Source organism: Castanea sativa, chromosome 11 (genome assembly GCF_040712315.1).
Source record: "Castanea sativa cultivar Marrone di Chiusa Pesio chromosome 11, ASM4071231v1".
Taxonomy (NCBI): domain Eukaryota; kingdom Viridiplantae; phylum Streptophyta; class Magnoliopsida; order Fagales; family Fagaceae; genus Castanea; species Castanea sativa.
Window position 1 is genome coordinate 55,472,367 of NC_134023.1, and position 15,366 is coordinate 55,487,732.

The following is a 15,366-nucleotide window of genomic DNA, read 5'->3' on the forward strand; positions in this document are numbered from 1 at the left end:
GTATTCTTTCTCTATCTTTCACAATTCAAAACCTAATTATGTGATAAAGATTTTGGATTTTTTTTTTTTAAACAAAGCCAAGATCATGAAATTCTAGCTGGAACTAATGATGTTTCTGGCGTATATTATTTAGGAATAATAACAATAACAATAACAATAATAATAGTGTACTGACGCCTATATGGGCTGAGCTAAAAGTAGTCTTCTTATGACAAAATGTCATTTGTATGGTGCGATATGTCATTTTGCCTTACTTTGTTCAGTTCTCTTTTACAGGGTGTTACTATTGCACTTTCTTTCTTTTTTTGCAACACAAAGGTAAGATTCTGTGAAGGCACCGGTTAGTTAACCCTTTTGAAAGTTTTTATTTTTTATTTTTATTTGTTTGCCTTTTGTTTCAATGCATAAAACAAATCATAGTTCTTCAGCACATGTGTAAATAAGAGAAGCGTTAAATTAATGATAATAGCTATGGTGATAGATTTAGGGGTGATGGATATCATTGCAGTGCTAGCAACATGGTGTGAAAGAGATTTAGGGTGGTCATGGAGAGAGCAATTATTTAGAGGTTATCAATCTGATGGTTGTTGTTGTAGTGGTTGGTAGTGTTGAAGATAGGGAAGAGATTGCTTGAGGCATTGGAGGAGATGTTCTTCATGGTTGAGCTCCATATAGAATTTTCTAATGTTCTTCCACTATCAGATTTTTATTACTGCAAGGACCAGTTTCGAGTGTATGATTTTTTGAAATTGTGTTCTAGCCCATGCATGACAGGAAATTTGATGGGTTTAATCATTGATCTCAGAAATATAAATAAGAAATATTTAATATTTTTCTTTGTTTGGTTTGTTGGTGCTGAGATGTAAATATTTAAGATTTTTTGTTTGGCTAAGGGGGATCACTTTGTCAAGAGTGGAGTAAATATGTGGTTCTAGACTTCAGCTCTGTTCTCATTGCTTTTAATTCATACTTAGAATAGTTTGTATTTGTTGGCTTTCTTTTATTTTGGATTTAGGATTGAGGTTGGAAAGTGTATTTAATTGAGTTACTACCAAAGATGGGCTATGTTATCCAGTTGCAGAAACCTAACAAAAATTGATGTTATTTCTAAACTACAATTAAATACCTAAATCTGTTAAATTAGTTTTTTTTTTTAAAAACCCAATACAAAAATCATTGTTATTGAAGTCTTAGAATGGTGGATAAACTAGCTTTTTTTTTTTTTTTTTTTTTTTTTCAAAATTTTACAAATCATTAAAAATAACAATATGGGACTCAAAAAATTGATCTCTATATTTTCTAAACCTAATTCGTTCATAGCTAAACCTGCGAATTTCATAAGATTTGTTATTGTTTTTGACCTCAACTCAAATAAACTTCAATTCTAAATATTCTGAAGTAATATGTTTACATATGTAGATGTTGGTCATGGGTTTTGTATGTTAGGTCATTCTTTTCGTTGGGTTTGTGTTTGAACAATTTTTAGAGAGTTCGTTTAGGTGTTATGAACGCATATTTCTATCTCTCTTTTTCATCCTTTACTATTAATATCAGTTTGTGTTTAATATATTGTAGATTAAATAGTTTTTACTGATGTATCTTAGTCATTGGCAGCTTGGGGAAGGTTTGATATTTTGGGTCTTCTAAGATAGAAGTTCAATAGCAGTTTTGGGTAAATGGGGACAACCAGAGCTGCAATGTACATAGATTATGAATCAATCTTTTGCGGTGATGTTAACAATTACACCATTGTTTAAATGAACTCACAAAACTCCAGGTATGAACTAAAGATTTTGAGATAAATGATATGGTCTCCATGTATCTTTTAGTTTTGTTATTAATTTTTCCATTTCACTTATCTTTCAACCTTGCAGTGCCATGACTACACAATGGAAGAGCTCATCACAAAGAGCTTCAACAGCGGTGACATTGTGCTCTTTAGCAATCAGATTGGCCAGATGAATATGAAGAAAGGTGCATCATAGACGACAGTCCCTAATCTTTCTCCCTCTCTTTTCGGCAATGGAACACCGTTGTTTCATTTTTTTTTTCCTTTTGGGTCTTCAATTATGGCAGATTATTATTGGAACTCCAGTGTTTGAAGAAATGCTTAAACTGAACTTTGGATTGGATGTGTGGAACCCAATTGTTTATGCACGTACAATGTTATTAACAGATTTCTTTTAAATTTTTTTTGAATTGTGATATCAATATTTCGTTAAGATTAATAATTTTTATAGATTAGTTCTTTGGAAATTTGGTTTTCTTTTTAAATATTGTGGTTTTATATAGGTATATGTATGTGGGATTGGCCTATATATGCTCAACATACATATTCATATTGGTATATTTAATTTGTGTTTGCCAATTGGGTTTGTGTATGACCTTGGGTCTTGCTGTCTAATTGTTACTCTCTCTCACAAAAGGCTAAATTCTTTCTATGTTGAGTTATTTATTTTTGATGATTTCTAAGTTATTCTTTATGTTGGTGCTATTTATCATTTTTTTTTTTTTTTTTGTAGTTATAGTCATTGAGATTGCTTGGAATGAAAGATTATGGGCAAGAAAGTTGGATACTTTTAACCCAATTTTGTTGGGTAAGCAATTGTGGAGATTTGAGCAGGAAAGAAATCACCTTTGGAAGTGAGTTTCTTGAATAAAGTACTGTGAAATTAAAGCTCTCTATAGTTTCTTTAAAGTGGTTTCTAAAACAATTTTGCTTTTGAGGAAATTTTCTCGATGATGGGCTATAATTATTATGTTTTTTTTTTTTTTCCAATAACAATTTTTATAGTTGTTATTGTCGTATCAATGTTGGTGCTAAATTTGATTTTTTTACTCTTTTGTGGCTTTAACTTAGCCTCATTTGATCAAATTCTTTAGATGAAGAAGTATTAAGACAAAGAACATGAATCGACTGCAACCATAATTCTCTACCCAATTGCTTCCAAGGATATTCTCAGATTCTCTTTTAGCTGGGATTTTTTTTCACCTTAATTGCTAGAAATATTTTTTATTCATCACAAGGGATGTTACCAATAGCTTTTTTTTTTTTTTTCTTTGAGAAAAAGCTACCATTCACTTTATTTGTTTATAAAATTCTTAAAAGAAATCTATTTGTGAGAATCATATTCTGATGGAAATTAAAAGTGTTATTATACGACTCTTCTAAAACTATTTATTATTAATCTCTAATTAATTAATGTTATTAAAATTCTATTTCATATCTCCTCCTTATCAATAGCCAGAGTAGAATTATATCTCAAAAAAAAAAAAAAAAAAATTGATTCAAGTTGGTTCTTCCAAAGAACCACAATTTTTAAAAAATATATATGTACATTTTCAGCCTAATAGTTATCGAATATCATTAAAAAAAAAAACTATACTTCAATGATTTATAAATTTGATTGTGATAGTTATTTACATATTCAATATGATATTCTTAATAAGTGTTTTTTCTTAATTTATAAATTTTATGACATTAGCTAAACAAAATATTTAATCTAAATTAAGCTTAGAGAAAATTCAATTAGATTCTTGATTTTGCGTAATGTATCTTATCTAATTTTAAATTTTTGGGTCAACTTAATAATTGAGTGTAAATATCAAAAAGTCCAAATCCAATTGATGTCCAAATTTGTGTCACATGTCCAAGAGAATTATTGGATACAAAAACCGAAAAATTTAAATCCAATTAAATATTTTTTTAAATGTATGATTTAAAAAATGTGTAAGTTAATACTATGAATAATTTGAACCGTGTAATTGTGATTATTTTTAATTGTACCCGTGCATATGCACGGGTAATACACTAGTACATAATAATTAAAGAAGAACATTGCCATTAGCAGGCAACAATCAAAACTGAAAATAATCAATTAAATGAGATAAAATAATTAAATACACTACTGCCGTCTAAAGTCTCAGGAAAAATAAATACTTCAAATTTGCATAAAAAATTTAGCATCTTCTAAAGAAGAGATGACTGAAAGACTACACAAAACCATTAAAAGGAAAAGAACATTACTTGAAAATTTAAGAAGAAGATGATTCCATATCAACCAAGAGTGAACCTTATCTGAGGTGGTAGGTCATTAATAATCTAGATGTTTAGGATCAATGAGGGTTGTCCAATGAGAAATAACAAGAGCCTAAACCTTCATTAATATCCTGAAAACAACTGAAACATCACCATCCAGCACAAAATGCTCTTCCCTTTCCACAAAGGACATGGTCAGTTTGCCTACTCTGCAAGGGTGAAACAACAGAAAGCATGTCCAATTTTTTACTTATAACTATATGCTTGAGTTAAACAAATTAAAGCACCTATCTATCATATATGCACAAGGAAATTTCATAAAACTTGTGCATATGAACAACCTTTACTAGCTATACTATGTAAATTTATAAATTTTTTTATAAGGCAAATTTACAACTAAAGTAGAAGTTTAAATTCAACTTTTGTGAAAGCTCGGATTTGTGTTAAAAATACAAGAGTTGTTTAAATCCCAAATAAATAATTACGGTTCGGTTGATTTTACTCTAACTTATCTAAGTGCGGAAATAAGAGTAAATGAAGCGCAATCAACCGATAACTACTCTAGTGCAAAAACATGAACAACAAATAATAAAAGTAAAGCACAAGAGTAAGGGAAGAGGGATGCAAATACAAGATAACACAGTGATGTGTCATCGAAGAGGAAACCGAAGAACTCGGCGAAAAACCTCTCTACCACCCTTCAAGTGGTAAATCGATCCATGAAGCAATAAGTTGGGATACACGAATAGCAAGAGACCCTCCAAGCCTAATTTACTCAGTGCACCTAATCTCTCCAAGCTCCTATTCCAACAAGACTTCTCGGAACCGTGTCTTATCTAGCTTTTAGGATTTCACAATGCGCCCGATTGCATCCGTTAAAGCTTGGCTTCTTCCAATACTTCCCAACAGCACCAAAACTTCACTGGACACTCATTATGGATATGGTAAATGTTTGGGTTATCAATCTTTTAAGGATTTGGAAATAGAGAGGTAGGAGTAGAGGAAAATCACAATGGATGGTGTAGAGAATTGTGGGTATAACAATCTCACCCTCTCAAGGGTTTGAGACTAGAGTTTTCTCTTTGAAAAACTCTCTATTCAATATGTGGGTAATGATGGTATATATAATGTGTATGAGGATGTAGTGGAGCAGATAGAACAAAATAGCAAAACAGATTGTTTCGCAGGTATCTTGCGAGAGAGCCTTACCTGTGAAACACTCACGAAAACCAACTGTCACCATCTGTCATGACTCTTCGCATTCCAGTCATGTGCTAGGCACATACATCACTTCAAGAGATGATTAATCGTGAGCTACCCGCGAAAACTCCTTTTGTCTTCAATAGATGCCTTGAGTCTTCACACACTCTCTCTCACACATAGCCCTTACAAATAAATCCCACATAAAATACAGGGTACAAAAGATTGACCAAAATTACGATCAAATTTGGCACAGAATTAAAGCCAACACATAATAGTTGTAAATTACAACTTTACAATTTGCAAGTTAACAACCTTAATTTAAAAAAATAGCAAGATGAAAGGACTCAATCAATTTTATGTAGCCAAAATAAGATAACTTCTGCACCAAATATTGAGAACCAACAAAAATAACTAGGGGTTAATTTTTCAACAGAATCCTTACAACCTGCATATCGAAACAACAATCATAATGCCTGATTAGCACAAATCTGAATTAAGAAAATTAAAAATGTAATATGCACTGTCGTGTACCCACATATACATTTGTGAAGTTCTTCCAAAATAAAGTTTCAGAAAGATGCAACTTTCTTTTTGATTTATTTCCAATGCAATTTGAATATAAGACATAAAGATATTCTCTTAGAATGGACATACCTTGAGTATTACCAACTTAATTCACATTAGAATCCTCCTCGTAGGCAATGAAAAGATCCAATAGCTGAGAAATTTAGAATTTTTATTAAAGAAGAAGAAGAAGCATTAAACACAAAGTTCCAGATAAAATTTTATAGCAAATTGGTTACTTCGTTTACGCTATCACATGCTTTTTTTTTTTTTTTTGATAGGAAATAAAATTTTATTAATAAGAAAAGTACAATGTGTTTATGATAGTAAACCCACTGCACCGTATGGAAATAGTTATGCATAACATTATCTTACAAAAAGCACAGTATCATGACAGCTAAATGGGATGAGAGAAACCACATAACAAGAGATGAAAATGGCAAAAACTTCCCAGGTAAAGTTGTGGTTGACATAACAAAATGTAAGAAAAGGGCATGCATATTTAAAAGAACAAAGAAACAAAATAAGGTTGATCCAACTAAAACACTAGAAATAGGGATCATCCATATTCCAGAAATTAATTCAATAGATTAATAAGTCCATCAATGTTGAAACATGTAAACAACATCAAAAATTATTTTAGAGAGAGAATAAAATCATAGAGGGAAGACAGCAATGGAGAAGGAAGAGAGAGAGAGAGTTTTAGAGAGGAGAGAAAAACTAATGGGACTAATGGTGTAATTTACCTTTATTATAACCAATTACTTTCCAAAATAGTTCTTATAGCTGATTATTTACTACATACTTTAGATTTTATTAAAACTATTTCTTTTTTAATTTTTTAATGATTTTCCTCTTTTCATACATGCCAATCACGATTTATTCATTTTCTTTACCTTGGAGAACACAAAGAAAGAACTACATATATATATATATATATATATATATATATATATATATATATATGTGGTTGCCTTGTATAATGAATTTATTTCTGCCAAAAACAGAAGTAAAAAGAAATATTACCAAAGTACTTTTGCTCAATTCGAAAAATATCGAATTAAGAGGAAATGGAAAGAAAAAATGAGCCAATTAGGAAAACACATTTTGTTTTTTGATTATCTTGAAAATTATTATGTTTCAAAAAATGAATTTCATACTAATCATTTGAATGTAACAAGAAAATCAAATTTTGTTAAGGAAGACAAAACTGTTGTTTGGTCTATGAAGATGGTTCAGACGATTATCCTTCTTGACTTTCCCAAATGTTTGAATATGGTTTCATCAGACTCATAAAGTTAACGAGTCATAATCAGATTAGCCAATTCCCTGATATATATATATATATATATATATATATATATATATATATATATATATTTATTTATTTATTGCAAAATTATGTGTATATGCACAAACACTAGTAAAATCTCATTTTGCACCATAGATACATAAACCAAGGCCAAAATTAGGCGAAATTTGGGTCTTATGCCATATTACCAAATCTGGCGTGATTTTTTATGCTGTATATTCCTTCGGTTGGTCTTTTCTGTGCATGGGTGATTGTGGTGTGAATTTATTTAGGTGGCCTTTTTCCGATGTAAATTTTCACATAGTTGTTGACCTTTTTCAACTGCCTGAATTTCTAGCCAGTGCACGGTGGCGTCCAAGACTTATTGTGTAGTAGTGATTTTCCATCTATCTCTTGCAAGAGAGAGACTCACATTCACATCTTTTTCTATTCCTTGCGGGAGGTATAGATCCATATTTCCATCTACTTATATCCCCTGTTAGAGGGACAGATGCACATTTTCCACATACACACATGCACTTATATCTATATTTTTTTCAAATACGCACCAAATCTTCATTTTGGCAGCACTTTAGCTTTTGCTCAACTTGGTGATTTAGATTTGGGGGTTGGATCCATGATATCAAGATGGTTAGACTAGAGCATTCTACAAGTTTGAAGAATTCACCAATTAATATGTACTCAAAATGTGGAGATGTAGACATTTTTCGTGGAGTACCATTTGATGACAAATCTGCAAAAGAGATGGTGTCTTAGAATGCTAGGACTTGCTCTTCATGGCTTTGGTGAGGAAACTTCTGCTCAATTCCATCTGATGATAAAGACAGGCATTCAACCATAAGATATAATCTGCTTTGGAGTATTATTGGCTTGCAGCCGCGCAGGGTTGATTCAAGAAAGTAGGCAACATTTCAACAACATGAGGGCACAATATGGAATAAGCCCTAAGTTGGAGAACTATGGTTGCATGATTGATCTTTAGTGTAGAGTATGAATTTTGGAGGAAGCTTTAGATTTTATTATAAAAAAAAAATGCACATGGAACCAAATGGAGCAATCTGGGGGGCTATACTTAGTGCATGCAGAGTGTTTATAAATATCAATTTAGGGAAGGAAGCAGCCAGCGGACACTTGCTAAATCTTGAACTAGAAAAGAACATAATCTATATTTTTTTGAATATATCTATGAAAGTGGGAAGAAGTGAAAAGCTTGAGAAAAACTATGCACAAAAAAATGTATTCGAAAGACACCCAGTTGCAGCTCAATTATTATAAATGGAGTTTCTCATTCATTTCTAGTCAACGATCATTCTCATCCAGAGACTACATAAATTTACGTGATGCTAAATCAAATGACTCAAGAGTTGAACTGACTGGTTATATTTCAGAAACTTCAGAAGTGTTGGCGAACATAGAAGATACAAAGAAGGAAGATTTAGTTTCCCTCCATAGTGAAAGACTGAAAATTTCATATGGTTTTTTGAAAATACAACCCGGACCCAAAAATCTTATTCTAATGAAACTCAGGGTCTACTCTAACTGTCATTCTGCATTTAAACTTATTTCCAAGATTTACAAACGAAAAGTAAGAGCCAAGGATTGAAGCCATTTCCATCATGTCAAAGATGGTTCCTATTCTTGCAAAGATTACTGGTGAAAATAATTTGAAGCATACGTTGGAAATTTGTGTTCTATATACTATAATTATAACTAGCTAGGATTGACTAATAGAACAAAGATAATGAGAATATCATTGTGTTCATATATGTCTCCACACAATGTGTTGATATCCATTTTATTATGATTCAAAAAGTACAACAATTTCCCCATTTTTCACCTTCATGCATTAAAGCTTTGCAATGGCATATGCAGGAAAATTAGATCTTGCAGGGAGCTTTAGATCTTCCCAGCCTTCATCATCCATCATAGAGAAGTATGCGTGAACCATATCGTCACTAACAAGCTCCAATTTAGAGGGCTCCCACTGAGAGAGAGAGAGAGAGAGAGAGAGAGAGAGAGGAAGCCAAAGATGAAAAATAAACTAACAGAAATCTATATTTATGAAAATCATGAGAGTGAAAAATCTAGATTGCAAAGATATAGAAACAGATTGTATGTCTACCTTTGGGTTCTTATCCTTATCCAACAGTATAGCTCTAAAGCCCTACAGTAAAAGGGGAAGTCTTAAAATAATCCTCAAAAGAAGAAATTAGAAGAAGTTAAATATTTGAGTAAGCTGAAACCTCAAAGAGATCCTTGCTGAATTTTCCTTGCATGACATGACAAATCATTCTATACTCACGAACAAGGCATTGGCCAACACCTTTGAGCCGTCCTAATCTAATCAGTTTACAAGAAGAGAATAAACTTTAAAAAGTGGAAACAATCCCACGAGATTTAGACAAATTGGATGGCTGCTTAGTTTTGTCTTTAGTTATAAAGTTATTAAGGAAACTAAATATCGTATTTCTATCATGGTGGTAACCATACAATAGGGGTGATCATATGTCAAATAACCAAGTCACTTTCAAGCTTGGATCCTAGGCGACACACAATTCCCGCATTCATATTCATACTTCAAATGATATGCTTTCTTGCAAATAGTGATAAAATATTTTGTGTTATTACAGCTATGACTTCGCATATATACAGCTAAAAAAAAATAGAAATGCACCATGCTTATAAAAAAAATCTTTTCTATGCCCTTTATGAAAAAGGAAGGAAGAAAGTACAAGGTCATTATTTATTTTTGATCATAATAAAACTCATATTGGCCTTTAAAACAAAATAAAGAATAATAATAGCAGGACATTCTCTTTCTTTGGATCCAACTTAATTCTCTATACATTTTTGGATGCTCCTTTAAATTCTACCACAATCACCTCTACACAGTGGCTAAAATGTTTAACTCAACCCTTCTCCAATGGCCATAGCACATCCTGATTCCTAATGGACCAGTACCAACCTATGTCACAAGTTACAAGGACTATAGAGGATGTGCTGGGTTCAGATGTGTATCTAGGCATCAAACCAATTTCGTACCCAATTTCATAGGCACTTCAAATATATTAGTGTCCAATAAAAAATAGATGTCACCTTATCCCCTTATTGATAACTTTATATAGATTGTTGTTGCACTTATCACTTGTATAAAACCTTTGAGCTCATTATAAAAAATGCCTTGAAAAAGGACATTGTTTTCAGTTGTCAACCACTTTTACCAGTTTATAATTCTAGAAATTGAACTTCAAACCTTCAGAAACTGTTATCAATGATACTTCTGCTAAAGAAAGAAAAAGAAATTTCTATAGCCTCACATGATTAGAGCAGTTAACCAAGATCCTCTAGAGATAAATTTCAACAGAAGATGTCATGAATATCTTAAACACAAGCCAATTAGTCTTTAAGCACTCAAATGCTGACTGGAATGGTAGTAATAAGGCTTGCTGCTCCCTTACCAATCTCAGAGAAATTTTAAGTCTTGTTGGAGATGGTCTCTTCAGTGACTAGAATGTTTCAGAGATCCAATTATCCTTCTTATTCAAGGCCTCTTAGATGGGTGACAAATTTTAGCTTTTGAAATTTTTATTTTTATTTTATAACAATGCATATATAGAAATTTAATTCTTAGATTTTGGTTATAATTGTTTATTCGATAATATGTTTTGGGTGGACGAAATTAAAATTTTTGCAAAAGAAATAATCTTAATAGATTATCAATAATAAATTGTTTTCCTAATTGGTCCAATTAATCATTGTTAAGTTTTATTAATTTTCTTAGTTACTTTTTTTGGTGTTTTGGATTGTAAGCAGAAAAAATAAGATTTGAGAAAATTTGTTTAAAAATAAAAGAATAATTTCAATATTTTATATTTTTTTAATGATTCACAAAATGTTATAAAATAGCTTTTATTAATAAATGAATATTTTGGATAACCTGCCTTTTGAATTTATGAGAAAAATTGTATTGTTTTCATTTTGATACGACAAAATTTATATTTATTATTTATAAATTATAATTGTTCTTATATTACATTTATAATTGTTCCTATAATAAATAAAAATATGATTCAAAATACATTTTTTTTTATTAAATTAGTTTAAATTGTAATTTTTTTTAATAAAACTACCATAAAAATAATTATCCCGTGCAACGAGCGGATTCGCGGCTAGTTTGGTTAAATTCTCATGCATGGATGATAAGTGATTGTGTCAAAAATTTATTTGTGCCGCCTTTATTGGTAAATTTTTATGTAGTGAGTGACCATTTTTTTTTAATTTAAATTCTTGCATAGCGAGTGACCATTTTTTTGTGTGCATAATTTCTCTATATTCGGTGGACTTTCTCTAAAGTAACTTCTCATGTGGTGAGTGATCTTTTTCAACTACGTGAATTCCTACCTAAGAGCACTTGCAGCAGTAGAGCTAAATAGCTATATAGCTATTTTAGCTCCACCAAAATACCAAAAAGAAGCATGTAGCAGTAGAGCTAAATCTATATTTTTTTAGCTCATTGCTACAGTGCACATCTATAGATAGATGTGCACTGTTCATGAGAGCTAAAAAAAAATTAATTTTTTTTATTTTGTGTTCACATTACCTTTTTATTGTGGTGTTTTTATTGTAATGAGATGTATTATTTTATTGTGGTAGATATATTATTTTATTGTGATATTTATATTATTTTATTGTGTTGAAAGCTAAAATAGATTCACTGCTGCAGCATGTGTGTAGGTAAAATAGATAAAGTAACTTTTGGTGGAGTTAAATTGCTAAATTTTTAGCTCCACTGCTGTGGATGCTCTAATACATGGCCTCCAAAACTTCATGCAATAGAATAGTCCGTAAACATGATAATAGTAACTGGTCTATAATTCAAAAGATATATAACACTTAATGTGTAATTCAACTTTATAATGTTTGTAAAATTGTCCATAGTAATCTATATATATATATATAGTAGGTAAAGTAGAGAGAAAATCCAACTAAATTTCAAATTGGAATTCAATTAGAGTCTAATTTTGTGTCATGTGTCTCATTTAATCTAAATTTTAGAATTTTGTGCCAAGTGAGTTAATTTAGTGTAAAAATTGAATTTTAATTAGAATTTAATTTTGCGCCACATATCCCATATAATCTAAAATTTTAAATTAATGTGTCAAATTAATTAATTTAGTGTAGAAAGCGATGAATCCAATTAATATAATAAACCATAAAAAACATAATCATATAACTAAAAAAACATAAGTCATCTATATAATAGGTGAAGCAGAGAAAAACTCCAATTGTAATTTTAAATTAGAATCATAATTTTGTGCCATGTGTCAAGATTCATGTGGGTCCATTTGTCTAAATTTAAGTGGATCAATTGTAATTTTGGTGTGCTCCTTTTTTTTTTTTTTTTTCCACACCTGCGTATTTCAAGGTTCATCTCCCTTCTCCAATAATCAAAACGTAAAAACCTTCCTCTCGTATCAATGATGCATGTATTTGGATATTTTTGTATCTTATATAAGAAGAGGTTTTCCATAGATTTGGATTGTACTCACAATTTTAATGGTCCTGGTTTATGCTTCCTAAGATTTGATTACTTATTTCTTTCATCTGCCTATAATTTCGTTCATTTTTGTGAATAATTGTTATTGTTTAATTATAAATTTTTTTGTTTTCCTATCATTGATGTTGCATTTTTATTTTCTGTTTCATAACAAGTTGCAAGGAAACTCAGAATTTTAATGATCTTGGTTTATGGTCTGCAAAGCGAATTCCAACCATTCCTAAGGTTTGATTTCTCCTTTCTTTCATCTGCTTATTGTTTTTGTCCTTTTTGTGAACAATTTTTATTCTTTAATTATAAAATTTTTTTGTTTGCCTATGATTGATGTTACATGTTTATTTCCTATTTCATGTTTCATAAAAGTTTTTTTGTTTGCCTATGTTAATCAGGTTTCCCTTGAATGCGTAATAATATATGTTGTAAATAGCTTATTGTCTTGACAAAGATCTTTTATGTTTTCACAGTTTATGTCCTTATTTGCTGTGTTTTTTTCCCCATAGGAGATTGTCATAATATTGGAAACTTTGTTGCCAACGAACTGAGGCTTTAAAACTATTGATTTCCTTACCAAAGATCAGCTCTGTTTTTATTGTTTATGTTGTTACTATTATTGGTGAATTATTTGATAGGCTGTTGATATTCTATTTATTAAAGCTTTTGATGTTCTTATTTGAACGGTAATCACAATTGTACCAAAACTTCCTATTATCTCTTGAATTTATTCTCAAATCATTAAAAAATATGAAAAGTAATTAGCTGTGATGTTCCATAGTATCTGCTTATTTTGTTAACAAAGGTCATTTTTTCCCCTATTTATGTTGTGATTACAAAAAAGAAAAAGGTTAGTATTTAACCCGGATAATGTATAAATGATTGCTTATTCTCGTGAAAAAGGTTAGCTACTTTTTTACTGATAGTGTTGTTAAAATTACCGATAAATTATATGACTCACTATTAAAACGCTTTTCGTTAGAGCCTTTACTACAAAAAACGCGCTTTTGGGCCGCGTTTTTTAGCCGCGTTTTTGTAGAACGCGGCTACAGACATGGGTTTTGAACCGCGTTTTGCAAAAACGCAGCTCCAGGAAACACGTATAGCCGCGTTTACTAAACGCGGCTATAGACCCGCACTGAAGCCGCGTTCTTTGGTGTTGAGGCTGCATTTGGCTGGTAGGATTTTAGCCGCGTTTCTAGAAACGCGGCTATAGGGATTTCCTTTTTTTTTTTTTTAATTATTTCTGGAGCGGCGTTTAAAAAACGCAGCTCCAGACCCGCAGAAGCTGCGTTTGATTAAACGCAGCTCCTAAATGTTGAAGCCGCGTTTGATTAAACGCAGCTTCAACATTTAGTATAAATATAAAAAAAAAAAAAAAATTCCCTAAATCATTCCTAAATTAATCAGATTGCAAAAAACCCTAAATCAGAAACCCCTCCTCCATCGACTCCTTCTTGCTCTCTCTCACTCACCTGCCCAAACCCAATCTCTCTCTCATTTCGAAGCTCTTATTCGGCCTCACCGACTCCTCCTCTTCCAAACCCAACCCATCCAACGGCCGCCCTCGTCTTTCAATCTCCGCCGTCGATTGGCCTCGCTTTCAAGTTCGCCGAGTTGGAATGCGTCTCCAAGGTGAGAATGAGATCAGGTCATCACTATTCTTCTAAATACTTGTTTATTATTTTGTTTTGGTTATAGAAAGTAGTAGTGCATTTATCTCACATGTGCTCTTCTAAGTGGTTTGTTGTTAGTCAAATTCCTATTGCATTGCATCTGTTGTGAATGACCTTTCAAATCATTGTCCATGGTGTGGATGAAACATGGTTACATGCTTCGGGCCTTTTTTTTTTTTTTTTTTGGGTGTGTTATCATTAGTTAAAACAAGTATGATCAAAGGTGTATGTGGCTATGTGCCGTTGAGCCTTAGCTCAACTGGTAAGTATTTCATATGCACCAGCTATAAATATACTGATTTTAGATTCTAGTTACTTGTCAAGCACATTCTTGTATGTAAATGTTGTTGATTTGACCTTATCACCTACAAAATAATATGAAGATGAAGAAAAAATGTTGTCTAGTATTAGGAGTACTTTGGTTGAACATGTGGAATTAGTTTGGCCATTCGAGTGTTAATTTTAAAATTTTGTAAACATTAGAAGCAGTTAATTTTTTTTGTCAGAGTTTAAAATTTTCATCATGCTTTGATTTGGGTCATCAAATACATGATTTTTCAAAGCAAAAAATAATTCTTGTTTCATATGATTCTAATTTACGTATTTTAAAAGCAATGAAGTACTTTTTGTGGCACTGACCAAATGGTGCTTAAGTCATTTTTTAATCTTTATTCATCCTTCTCAATATAAACTGCACCCTATCATTTGGGCATTGAAAGAGTTGCCAAAATGGTTTTAAAAAAAAATTCTACCTCTTCAAGACTTTTCAAGAGTGAATACAAGTAAGACACAGTTTTCTTTTTGTTTTAGTAGTCATAGGCATTTTAGTAGCCAAGACCTTTAACATAAGATAGTTCAAGTTAGATTCATAGAAATGCCCAATCCCAATCTCATTCTGGAAAATTAATCAATATTTCATGCAGAAAATATGCTCTAAGCCTAGCAGATTCTGCTTCTAATGTTTTTCTCATTCTCTTGTCTTAATTTGAAAAAATAAATGAGATTTGTGAGAATATCATTTCAG